The 12,536-nt window shown below is 36.5% G+C and overlaps 1 protein-coding gene across 1 annotated transcript in view; it reads left to right on the top strand.

Annotated features, from left to right (window-relative positions):
- LOC107664608 (myosin light chain 4-like) overlaps positions 1 to 189 on the top strand; it is a 3,408-nt gene extending 3,219 nt beyond the window's left edge. The window contains exon 7 of the mRNA XM_016455223.1: positions 159 to 189. The gene's annotated coding sequence lies outside the window, so the exon portion shown is untranslated. The remainder of the gene's footprint in view (positions 1 to 158) is intronic.
- Positions 190 to 12,536: the final 12,347 nt, after the last annotated feature.

Genomic DNA, 12,536 nt, shown 5'->3' with positions numbered 1-12,536 from the left:
TTCATTCTGGCATGACCTCATGGTTCCTACATGACCGCAAACCCCTTGTTGGGAAGTCCTTATCTGAAATATAATATGTTTTGTTAGTACATTTTAAACTTTAATTTACGTTGTATCTTATTTTCTTACATTAATTTACATATTTTCTGTTTGTCTAGGTACAGTAGCAGCCTCACATTCATGTCAGCAGTGCTTAGCTGAAGGTCATGTGTGAGAGTTCACCAATGAATCACGAACAATGAAACATTTTTTGTAAAATATTATATAACCTATTAAAATCACTCTTCTTCAACCTCCACTTTAAAGCTGTTTTATATCAAGCAAATTATAAGTGCAACAAGAGGAGACAAAATGCAAATTCTCACTTTGTAGAAGTCAAAATGCAGTAGTCTGCTAAAAAAAAAGTAGTCTGTCCCAAGAGAGAGTCAACACAGCTGTCACCAGATAAAACTTTGGCTTGGATTGGCACTGAGTGCACGGAGTTTGCTCTAATCCCCCAATGTCAGAAACTTTCCCCAGGCACATATGATAAACCCAGACCCTTTGTCATTGGACTTCTCTCAAAGGACTTTACTAAGAAAAACCTTTTGCTGTAGCCAAGTGTTACATGCACTGAAAAGGTGCAACATTGAGCTGTTAATTTTCATATCACACTGAACAAATGGGTCGAGTGCCCAGTCAAGTAATAACTGGAAAGACATGTGTCAAGTACAATGTTATTTGTGTGCGTGTTGTGGGGAAATACGATACAAAATATCAAGTTAATTTATTACACAAGAGCATTAAATCTGCAAAACCATAAGGAAAAAGATATTACGATTTAGGCAAGACCAGGACAGCTTTTGTGTATGACTGGGCAGTAACAATAAAACTATTGAATATCTACATGAAAGCAGTTAACTCCCCAAACATTCTGATATCATATGGGGTAAGTTGTCACAATGGGAACCTGACTGTTTTAAATGAATATAAAAACAATTACAAAACTATAAATAGAACTGCAAATTTGTAAAAGATGAAACATGTCAAATTATTTTGTTCAACAAAAATTTTATAAATTAATAATCTAAGGCATTCCAACAACAACAACAAAAAAAACATAACTGTGGTGAAAAACTGAAAATGAATTCATGCAAGATGAAGTTTTCCATCCCTCAGTTTTATTCAGTACAGCCAGGAGAGCTCTCGGCAGAGTTCAACATACATGCACAATATTTCTATTTTTACTCATATAAAGAGAACACAAAGAAGTTATTGCTTATTGGTTCACTTATGTTATTTTTCTGTTCATTCTTATCTCTTAAATTTTTTTTATGGCTATCTGTTGACCCTCTCTGTTTGACTATTATGGTACACTTAATCACATACATAATCCTTCACATGTACATTCAGTTCTTATTTTTCGTAAAAATTCTTCCCCCTTCTTAAACAATGCTGAATCGGCATAAGATTAAATGTCACAATTTTTATGCCCATTGGCCCTGTGTCAGCTGGCCACTGAAGATACCTCAGCTTACCCTCAGCACGCCAAAACCGTTGGATCGGATGAGCTTCGGGATCTTCAGTTTCCAGCTACCTCAGGGTTGGAGGATCCCCTGTCTCCTCCTCCAGCCTCCAAGACCCGGACTCCACCTCGGCCCTCCGACCTATTGGCTCCGCCTTGGCTCATTGCTCCCTCGTTTCCACTGTGGCCCATCATCCCACTGGCTCCACCGGGCTTGCTCGTCCCTCCGGCTCCGCCTTGGTCAGTTGTCGGCCATCATTCGCCTCACGATTCCACTCCTTTGGCTTCGCTTTGTCCCTCCATCCTTCTGGCTCTGTCTGGCTCCTCCTTCCCTCCATCTCCACCTTGGTCCTCTGTCGCTCTGGCTCCACCACGGGCTTCCGGATCCCCGCCTCTGCCTCGGTTGCCTGAGCCGCCAGCTCCACCTTGGCCCTCCGGATCCTCTGTGTCACCCTGGATCTGCGGCTCTCCGTCTCCATCCCGGGCTCCTATTCCACCGGCTCTGTCTCTGTCAGTCAGCCCCTTGGTGTTGTCGACTCCATCTCCACCATGGCTCCTTCCACCGTCGACTCCACCGTGGGCTGCTATCTTGGCTGGCCTCTGGTTCCCCACCTGGCTCCTCCTGCTCTGGGCTCCTCCCTGGCTCCTCCATCCATCTACTCAACTCTGGCCTTATGAACTATGCCCCTTTCCCATTGCCTGTCCCTCACCTGCCCCACACCCGCCTCCTGAACCCCCACTCTCCCTCCTCTGTTGGACTGCCTTTGTCAGCACGAAGACGCACCTTTACGGGAGGGGGCGAATTGTCATGTTTCTGTTCTGTTGTGTTTTGGTTTCTCTGCTTTCCAGTTTGCCTGTGTTCCCTCGTTTGTTCCTATGGTTTTTCATTTGTTAATTAGTTCCACGCACCTGTTCTGTTTCTCCCTGATTGTATTCTCCCCTGTATTTAAGTCCTGTGTTTCCCTAAGTTCTTCGTCTACTATTATATTTGGATTTATTTTGCCGAGCATTTGTGACTGTTTGTTTATGGACTTGTGAATATTCTCTTGGATTTATGATTAAAAACTCCTTTTGAACTTTACTCCATCGTGCGCTTGATTATATCAGCTAACACATATCACTCTATATAAATATAAAAATCATAATTAAATTTTATTTTGAGTACTACTTGTGCGCAATGCACATTTTTCAATATTAAGACTAAAATGTGTTTTAATGTCACTATTGATGAGGGTTGTATATGATCTTTGAATAATATTTAACTGCAAGATATTTAAAGTGTACCTAAAGCATACTTGCAATAGTTCCACTTTTAACACAGTTAAATATAGTTCAGCATATATTTAGTTGGACTTCAGCACTACTTTCTAACAATTAAAGTGCATTAAGTACAAACTTAGTTGTTCCAATTTAGCAGACTTTAAGTATACCAGTTAAGTAATATGTAAATAATATGTAAATGTATTTGTAGTATACTTAGCATGAAATAAATGTATTTCAAATACATTTTTATATATTTATTTACACTAGGGAAGGCATCTGTAAAGGATTTTCAATCGCCCAGTTGGCTAAATAGTTAAGTGGCTGGGATTACTATGTAAAATTAGTAAAATTAATCACATTCAATTAACTAATTTGATATAAGCACTTTTTATATGATTTTTTATTTTATCACAATAGATTTTTATTTGTTTTAAACTCATTAATGTAATGCTTTGGTCATATTGTCATCAGATGCGCCCATGTTTTTATACACAAAATGGAATAAAAGATTGGTGCCAAAAAGGCGCAAGTGACTTTAAAAAAATAAAAAAATAAAATAATAATAATAAAATTAGAATTGAAATCAGTACACAAAGTCAGATCAAACTATGGTAATTTTTTGTTTTGGCCGTCCTGTAAAGTTGGTGAAATGTCACTTATGCCCTTCTGGTTCCACATCATCGAAAAATTCCTTGTTCATTAAACACTGGTGTGTCATATTCGTCTTTATTCTATTTTTAATTAATTAAAATGAATCAATAAAATGTATGTAGAGAACATTGAAAAATTACAGAAAAGTCTAGCTGGATTTCAGCATATTGCTGCAAGAACTCTGTCCTGTGATGCAAAAGAACTCGAAGTAGCCTGAAATTAAATGACAAACATTTAGCCTATATTATTATCCTGTGATAAACTTCGTGCTGCTTTCATAAGCAAGTCTACAATGATATAATTGTATAGGCTAACAGAAAATTTAAGCCATACATTTTTATTAAAGATTGTAGGCTATTATATGAAAACAGATTGCACTAGATTAAAAAAAAAAAAAAAAAAAAAAAAAAAAAGAAGAAGAATGACCAAACTTTCTAACACCGGCGTTGCATCACGGCAATCGCTGATTGGTCCGCGCAGTGCATAAATAGGACCTTCCGTGTGCACCGAATCGTTTGGCCTGGTTATTCGGGTCGCTTAGGGCGGAGTTTTTTGAGGCTTGGTTTATTTTTTCTCCAAACGTTATCTGGGTTCGTGACATGCCATGTTCGGCCCTGAAATAACGTGGAACACGAGATGTATGATGTTAATGATAGCATTATGGATAAATTGGGAATTTGTATTATTTACATTAGCCCATTTTATCGACGAAGATGCAAAAATTGATACAAATCGAGCCCATGAGTCTCTCAAAGCACAGCAGTCTCCGACAGACTTGGAGAGGTTGTATTTGAGAACCCATGATGCGCACGACGACGTTTGTAAAGTAGGCCTATATCTCAACACTACATCGTCTTCAAGTGATCCAGCAGAGGACTCAATGATCGAAAACACTTTCGAGTGCCATGCATGTGCGGACCACAGCTTGAATGATAAATGGCGAAATGCGGGCCGAAATAGTCCGAATCCCACACAAATTGATGAATTTGAGGAATTTCCCAGAGAACCTGTGACTTGGCGGTACTTGAGTAAGTTTAGATGTTTACAATACTTAAATATTTTGGTCATTTTAAAATTATCTTTTGTTTGACGAACTTCCCATAAAACCCATTTATTCGTTCATCAAGGACATCAGCAGAATTTGGATGGAGTCATGGTGTCTGACGTCTATCAGCCATTGTTTCATTGCGAGGATGATCTCCTTTGGATAAAGTTTGCCATCACTCAGCACTCGGATCCGCGCTTGATTATCAGTAAGTAGCTACTCGTGAATATTTGCTCGGTGAAAGGAAATCGATTTGAGATTCGTTCGACGAGACTAATGTCACCACAGATACGAAGTAGCTATTAAATGGTTTGTTGTTTGGCTCGCACGAAGTTAATTAGCCTACTTGGGGACCCTGCAACGAATAGCTAATGCAACGCTGTAGAGTTGGTTTTTCATAAATTAGGAGTAACAATTAATGCACTAAAAATAGTGGGTTTATTATACAATAGGCCTATATATTTTAAAATGTAATACCTACTCCAAATTTCTGAAATGTTTATTATCAAAGACTCAAATACTGTGTGTGTGTGTGTGTCTGTTGTTTGATTGTTGGTCAACATGGAAGTTTTTAATATTAATAACAACCCTCTACGCACACCTTGGCAATATAATCGCCACTGGCTAGTAAATTTTTTTGTTTACTCGCCAGACTGATATAGCCTACTATTTTACACACACACACACACGTTTACTTAGCTATCTAAATGGGGACATTACATAGACTTCTATTGTTTTTATATACAGATAGTTATACACTTTTTAACCTAAACCCACCCCTAACCTTACCCTTCACAGAAAATGTTCTGCATTTTTACAATTTCAAAAGTAAAAAAAAAAAACTTTACTTTATTTTTATAACAGTTTTACAAACGAGGACATCCACAAATTGAGGTTTTTGCCAATTTTGTCAGGTTTTGCTCACTTTTGGGTACAAATTTGTCCCCAAAATATGGTTAAGTAGGTACACACACACACACACACGTATATCTCTTTGGATTTGAGACTTTAGTCTTTGCAAATTCAGGGATCTTATCCATGCACAATCAGCTTGTAACACTCCAAAGAGAAAGGAAAACTTGAAATCGCATCATATGACCCCTTTAAAAGCTACTACTACTACTATCTGCTGGGTTAATGAATATTAATCACGTTGTCAGCGTTCGCTCGAACTGATTTGCTGAAATCAAAACAGGGACGGTAATAGATGAGCGCCAGCCAACGAGAGCTGTTCGCGCATTAGCTCCGCCCACTGCCGAGAAACCGGCATATCTTCTGCTTGTTCTTAAAAGCTGAGTAATTCTAAATGAAGATAATATAACTCTATAATTCTGGTTATTTTGCCAGGAAAATACAACAAAGAATATGGTTTACATGTAGCGTGTCGATTCAGCATGGTATGCAAGACTCTCGCTCTCTCTCTTTGCATGTGTGAGAAACACAGCGCTATCAGTAAAGCGACGGCGAGTCGTGCGCCTTCACACTAGTTTACGGTACGTCAAATACAGGTGCGCTGTGTGCTACATACTGCGCATCCATTGAGTACATGACATGATCTATTGAGCGCATCCAAATAGTACAGATCGCTTGATGGAGAGCGAAACTCAAGCGCTCAGTCAGTGTGTTTATTGAGTTAAAATCTGTGTTGAACGCCTCTCACACACATACTGGCGTGTAAAATCTAAGAATTTATTAGCCAATGGCTAATGTTAGATATTTAGTCGCCCAGAGTAAGATTTAGTCGCATATGCGAGTGATTTACTCGCAATGTAGAGGGTTGAATAATAATTTATAAGGGTGATTTTTAAGCTGCTGTTTTTTTTTTTTCTTAATGACTGCAAGAAATTAACTTGCGTCATAATTTCCTCTACCTGATAGCGAAATTATTTTTTTTTTAAACACAGGCTTCCATATTCATATTTAAGTATGAGTGTCCCTTACGAAAATTAACCATGGTTTTAAATAAAAACAAAAAAATCCATGGTTACTATAGTTTGCTACAGTAACCATAGTTTAACCATGATATTTGTAGTAAAACTGTTTATACAAATGGTAGTCAATACGCTGTGGTTGGTACACTTTTAGTATAATAAAAACCATGATTAATTTTCATAAGGGGTAATATGTTTCTTTAACAGGGAACTTAGTCTTAATGTTTTTAATGCAGTTTTATTACAGTTAAGGTTATTTCTTATTTTATAGAAGGCTATAACAAAGATCTTAATTATCATTTAAGAGGTCTGAATTCTAGTGATAGAAAAACAGGAGCTGCCATGGATAGGACTGGGTATCGTTAAAAAATGTTCGATACCAATCAAAAAAAACGTTGGTTTTATTTTTTTCAGCTTGAGGTTTTTACAGACTCAAAGACTGATCAACTGGACCATTGCACAAAGGAAAATGTAACCAACACAATTAATCAGAGCAAATAGTTTTAATAAAGTTCAAGTAGTTTTCAGTTTCCACATCTTGTAGGCTATGTTTACACTCGTGCGTTTTTGTTTTAAACGCATAGCTAAGAATCATAATTTCTATTCATTTTCCACTGATTTACTGATGAGCATTAGTAGCTTCCAGCTCTGTCTCACGGTTTTCTCTTCCTCATGTTTTTTTTTTTTTAACCTTGCATGCATGTAAACCTTTTGTTAGGGACTCCAAAAACCAAATTATAAACATTTCAAATTGCATAATAGGGGCACTTTAAGTGTACAAAAGAGTTAGATACACGTGGTGCATTGGTCTTTACATGTCTCATACGGCTATCATGAGAACCACATAATAAAATGAAGAACAAAATTCAAACTTCTAACTCTTTCTATAAAATATATTCAGATGAGTCATTACAAAACAAATACATATTTATTCTCTGGAAGCCGGGCTAAATGAATAAACACTGTTATTGCATTCCTGACATTGGTCAGGAGCTCAGTCACGTCTCTCATGCCAAATATAGACATTGCATGTGACTTACATACCAGAATGGATACACTAGTTTTAAGAGAACTATGATTGCATATTCATACTAGAAGAGGAGGGGATTGGCAATCCAACACTTCAATGCTCCACCTGACTACCAACTGGAAGAAATCAGTCTTTCACTCTGAATAACGTGTTCTGTCATTGTTTGTCATTTTGATTCTTTCCTCATATACACAATTATAAAGTTATAGTTAAAGTTATTGTATGAATATTTAATGAGGAAAGTGCTGTTCAGTTTGGTGGTTTGTTTGTTGCCAAACAGTTGGTCAGTACATTCTAGTAGACTTTACAGGGCTCCAGACTACTTTTATTCATTTATTTTTTAAACTAGGAGCACTGTAGCTCATTACTGCATATTTTAGGAGCACAAGCAGAATATTCAGGGGCACAACTTAAATCGGCCTGCAACGCAATTATTCATTTCCCCATTTTTAACCATTATTGACCGTTTTGTTCAAGTTTGTTTTTCTAATAAGTTTGCTTTTAGTTTAGTGCTATAAAAATGGGGTGTGGCATCATGATTGTGTGCTTGCAATTCTGTCTGCGGGAGTTTGGGTGGGACTTTCATACCGCGGCCCCATCTCATGATCACTACTGCACAGACTCAGGCTCCATATGACGTCATTGGCACAAGATAACCTTTTGGCTTCACTTTTCCTGGGATGCACGATATTATCAGAATATTATCAGAATCGGCAGATAAATGTTTAAAATGTAAGAATCTGATATGAAAAATTATGCTGATATGCCTTGCCAATAAGACGCGCAACTCTCATATGCTCAAAGTGTGCTAGCGATAAGATCACATCAGCAGTGTGGTCATTCTTGAAGCAAACTTTTGCCTGAATGGTAATTTGATTCACTGTTTTGGAGCGCTGCATTTAATTTGAGAATACAAGCACATAATGACTCGTTCTGGTGTGTGAGTCAACAGTCACTAGTGTGTTCAGCAGCAAAAGTCCGGCGAGGCCTTTTATTTATTTAGGGGGCGCTGTTGGCCTGCTTGTAATAATGAAAGTATAATACACAAACAACATTTAAGATACTTGTGTTTATGATTAAAAGCAGTAATTCATGCCATAAAATCACGAGTCTGTTTTGATTTAAATGTCAGAAGCTACAGTGCCCTCCATAAGTATTGGAACAGTAATGACAAAATTGCTTTGTCTGCTGTGAAGTCAAGACATACTGTTCCAATGCTTATGGAGGGCACTGTATATCTTACATGAAAATAAATCGCAAACGTGACACTTGTAAATGTAAATAATTGTGTATATATACAGATATATTCCTTGTGTAATAAAGGCCTATTTCTTAAATTGATTATCTTAACTATTAACTTAAATACAAGGATTTTTAGAATTTTTACAACTCGTTTGCTTTAGACCATCTATAAATGTTAAATAAAATGCCACAATTAAAAATTATTTGTTTATAATCTCTACACAGAAGAGACTTGTTTTTTTCTAAACCAAATGAAATGCATCAGTATCGGCATCAGCTATCGGCCAAAATGAGCTGAAAAATAGCAGCATATCAGATATAGGCAAAATCAAATCTCGTGCATCCCTACACTTTTCTACAGTGGAAGGAAATGGAGATGTCATCCTTTTTTTTTTTTTTTAACACTCGTAAATACATTTGCTTAGGGTAGATGCCAAATTGAATTTTATGCAGATGATAGCAAGGCTGTAAAGTGTAGACTCTAAGCCGCTTTAAGGCAAGCCTCCAAGGTTATCAAAAAGCATAGCGCAGTGGTATGCATTAAAGGACGCATGACATCCATTTTAATTTAATGATTTCAATGCTGTAATGTGATTGGTTATCAAGGCACACGTGATACAAGCTGACGTTACACTTTCTCAGACCATCTGGTAGGCATTCAGTCTACTGAAGTCTACATTCAGTGTAAAATGGCATGTGCTGTAGCTGTAATGTCCCAGATCGCATGTAGTTTTCAAAACTGACAACTTTCAAAAGGGTTTAAAGGGATAGTTCACCCACAAATGAAAATTCTGTCATGCTTTTTTAAAGAATTATTTTGTGTATTTGGTGTAACAATGTTGACATGCTTTAATGTTCAAAAAAACACATTTTTCAAATACTGTACATTATTGTAGGTCATATATGCCCTGCCTCTCTCAAACGCTTCGTTTTCTACAGTGTTTGAACGAGGCGTTTTAGGAGGGCGTGGACCAGTCTAAACTTTTATAAAGAATATCTCTTTGGGTTTGTGACTTTAGTCTTTGCAACTTCAGGGATCTTATCTATGCACAATCAGCTTGTAACACTCCAAAGAGAAAGGAAAACTTGAAATCACATCATATGACCCCTTTAAGATATTTTTGATGGAATCTGAGAGCTGTCCTCCCATGACCCTCCCATAGACAGCAATACAACTGAAATGTTTCCAAGTCCAAAAACGTAGCAAGGAGATCTGTAAAATAATCTATGTGACATCAGGGGTTCAACCGTCATTTTACGAAGCTACGAGAATAATTGTGCACAAAATAAAAAAAATAAACTACAACAATTCGTCTCCTCCGCGTCACCCTAGCCCCATTTTGGAGAGTATCCGCTGGACGTAAACAGCGTATGCTGTTCTGTGTCAGCTGCATCACGCGAGTTATAGCCTACATACTGTTAACTTGAGAAAATTTGTTGTGGAGAGAGGGGAACTAAAATAGCCTATAGCTATTAATAATGTTTGTAAACATTTAGCTTTATTTACCAGTATATTAGCCTAAATTTGATCTGGTTGTCAAAAAATGCGATGCATAGCCTACTCGAGTTATCTTTTTTTCCACTGACTGAAAGTCTTTTCGAAAGATGCTTTGTCAGCTGAATAATTGGTATGTTGTCCCCTCACAGCCTCATTTTCATTCCTGTCAAAAATGTACGATAGTTAGTGCAGTCCAGCTAGATGTTAAATTAAGTATAGAAGTGCAACAGTAAGGTTCCAAAAGTAAAACCTCCATCCATTTCCTCAGGCAAATTGAGTTTTGATGGTAACTTATAAACCTTTAAAGACAGACCTGTTGTGAGCTCCGAGATTGTTAATCAAATGTATATGTGCTTGATTAAGCCATTTGTTAGCATTATTTCAACTTATTTCTAAATAGTTTTTTAACAGCAGGATTTTGGTAAACTGTTGTACAGAAAAAAAGCTGTACAGAAAATTCATTTGTGGCGAGCAAATGTTGACAAAAGAGCTCTTAAACTTTATATATTGTTTCTATGGATATAATGAACAACTTCAACAGTTTAATATTTCACCATCAGTTTGAATTTCATTGTCACAATTTCACAATGTTTAGTTCTTGCCCTCACTAAATTCGTTAAGTATACGGTCTTGTCCCTTTTGCCTTTTTTTCTGGTTTTTGAGTAATTTTTTTGCTTCAAATAAAGGTTTGTAATGTTTTGGTTCACCTCGTAGCTGGTTGGTTTGGTTTATGGCTTATAATGCTTCAAATAAGCCTTTTTTTTTAATTGTTTTTTTTATCCCATATAGGAAAAATGAATGGGTGTGATATAGTATATAGATATCAAATGTGGGATTCTGTTTATCAACACCTTCCATTTTTTTGTATATTTTTGTAATCTTTAAACGAAATTTTCAAATTATTTTTGCAGAGACCAACTGGACTGATTCACTCTCACAAAAGCAGTGTCAGTGTATCAAAAGGAATAATGGGCCATCGATGCTGCTGAGGATCGATTTCAAAGACTGCTATGCTCTAAAACAGGTAAGATATTCTCTTAGCAGTACCCTAAATGTCATGCTACAAATATTTATTTGCCACCTTGACAGACTTTTTTTTTTTTTTTTTTTTTTTTTTTTTTTTTTTTTTTTTTCTTCCTTTGCTATGCTTATTTCTGGACTTTTTAATTGAATTATATAGATCTATCCTGTTCCGTTTATGCAAAAACTCTAAAGAGTTTAACTTGTTCTCATGATACCAAAATTAGGGCTTTGATACAATACCTGACTAAAACATCACGATGCCAATACTGATTCGAGACCACAACAAAGACCTAAAACAACAGGAAAAGTAACTGAATAGAATAGAATGACCCAACATAGAACTTATAATTCTTTTTTTGCTAAAATCAGATGAGCAAAAATCAGTCTGATACATCCAAGCCTACAGGTATTGTAGATCTTTGCAACAAATTTGCTAAAAAAATAAAGCCAAATTAAAGTTATTATTGCCCTCAATTGCCTCATCAAAAATGCAGATATTGAAAAAAAGTCACAAAACAAATCACACTTGTTTTACTTTAAGCCTATTTGAACTCATGAACTGGGGTGAGAGATGACCAAAATCTTATTTCACAATAGGAGTAATTTTAATTTATAATAATGATATATATATGTGTGTGTGTGTGTGTGTGTGTGTGTGTGTGTGTGTGTGCGCGTGCACACACAAATAAAGATACAAATGAAGTACTCAATGCTTCAGTTTTTTAGTACAGGTAGAATTGAAGTAAGAACTAATGCAGAAATTTAATAAAGTAATAAAAAAAAACACTGCATAGTCTTCACTGCATGTATTAAATATACACTGATTATTTACTTCAGCTACTAAAGTGATTTAGTGAAGAGCAGTGAGTGATTTTCTCATCCTTTGTTGTAGGCCTGGTCGATAAAACTTTAAAAAAATGTATCGCGGGAACACCATCGATAACGATAGAAAAAATGTTTGATATAGCGCACGATAGTTTCACGCTCGTTTCATTTAATGGCGCATGCTATTCTGAGACAAGCAGACAGCACACATGAGTGAATAAAAAAAGGATGAGTGAATAAAAAAGGAATTAGTCAATTTTAGGGGTGTGCGATATCACGATTTTTGTTCGTGGACAATTAAAATGTCTCCACAATCTGCATTTGAAGAAATATTGTAGTATCATGCTACAGCGCACATTCTATCAGTTGCAGTTTTGCCGCCTCCATCTCAATATACTGTACAACGTGACAGATTCACATCAAATGTTAACTCCGTGGTAGAGTTACACTCACAGGACATTGCACTTATTCGCAATCACAAAAGTACATTATTTGCATGTGCTTTAAAGCCTTGCCGGTTAATC

The sequence above is a fragment of the Sinocyclocheilus anshuiensis genome, unplaced genomic scaffold (assembly GCF_001515605.1).
Source record: "Sinocyclocheilus anshuiensis isolate Anshui unplaced genomic scaffold, SAMN03320099.WGS_v1.1 scaffold287, whole genome shotgun sequence".
NCBI lineage: Eukaryota > Metazoa > Chordata > Actinopteri > Cypriniformes > Cyprinidae > Sinocyclocheilus > Sinocyclocheilus anshuiensis.
This window is presented reverse-complemented; position numbering and strand designations above follow the sequence as displayed.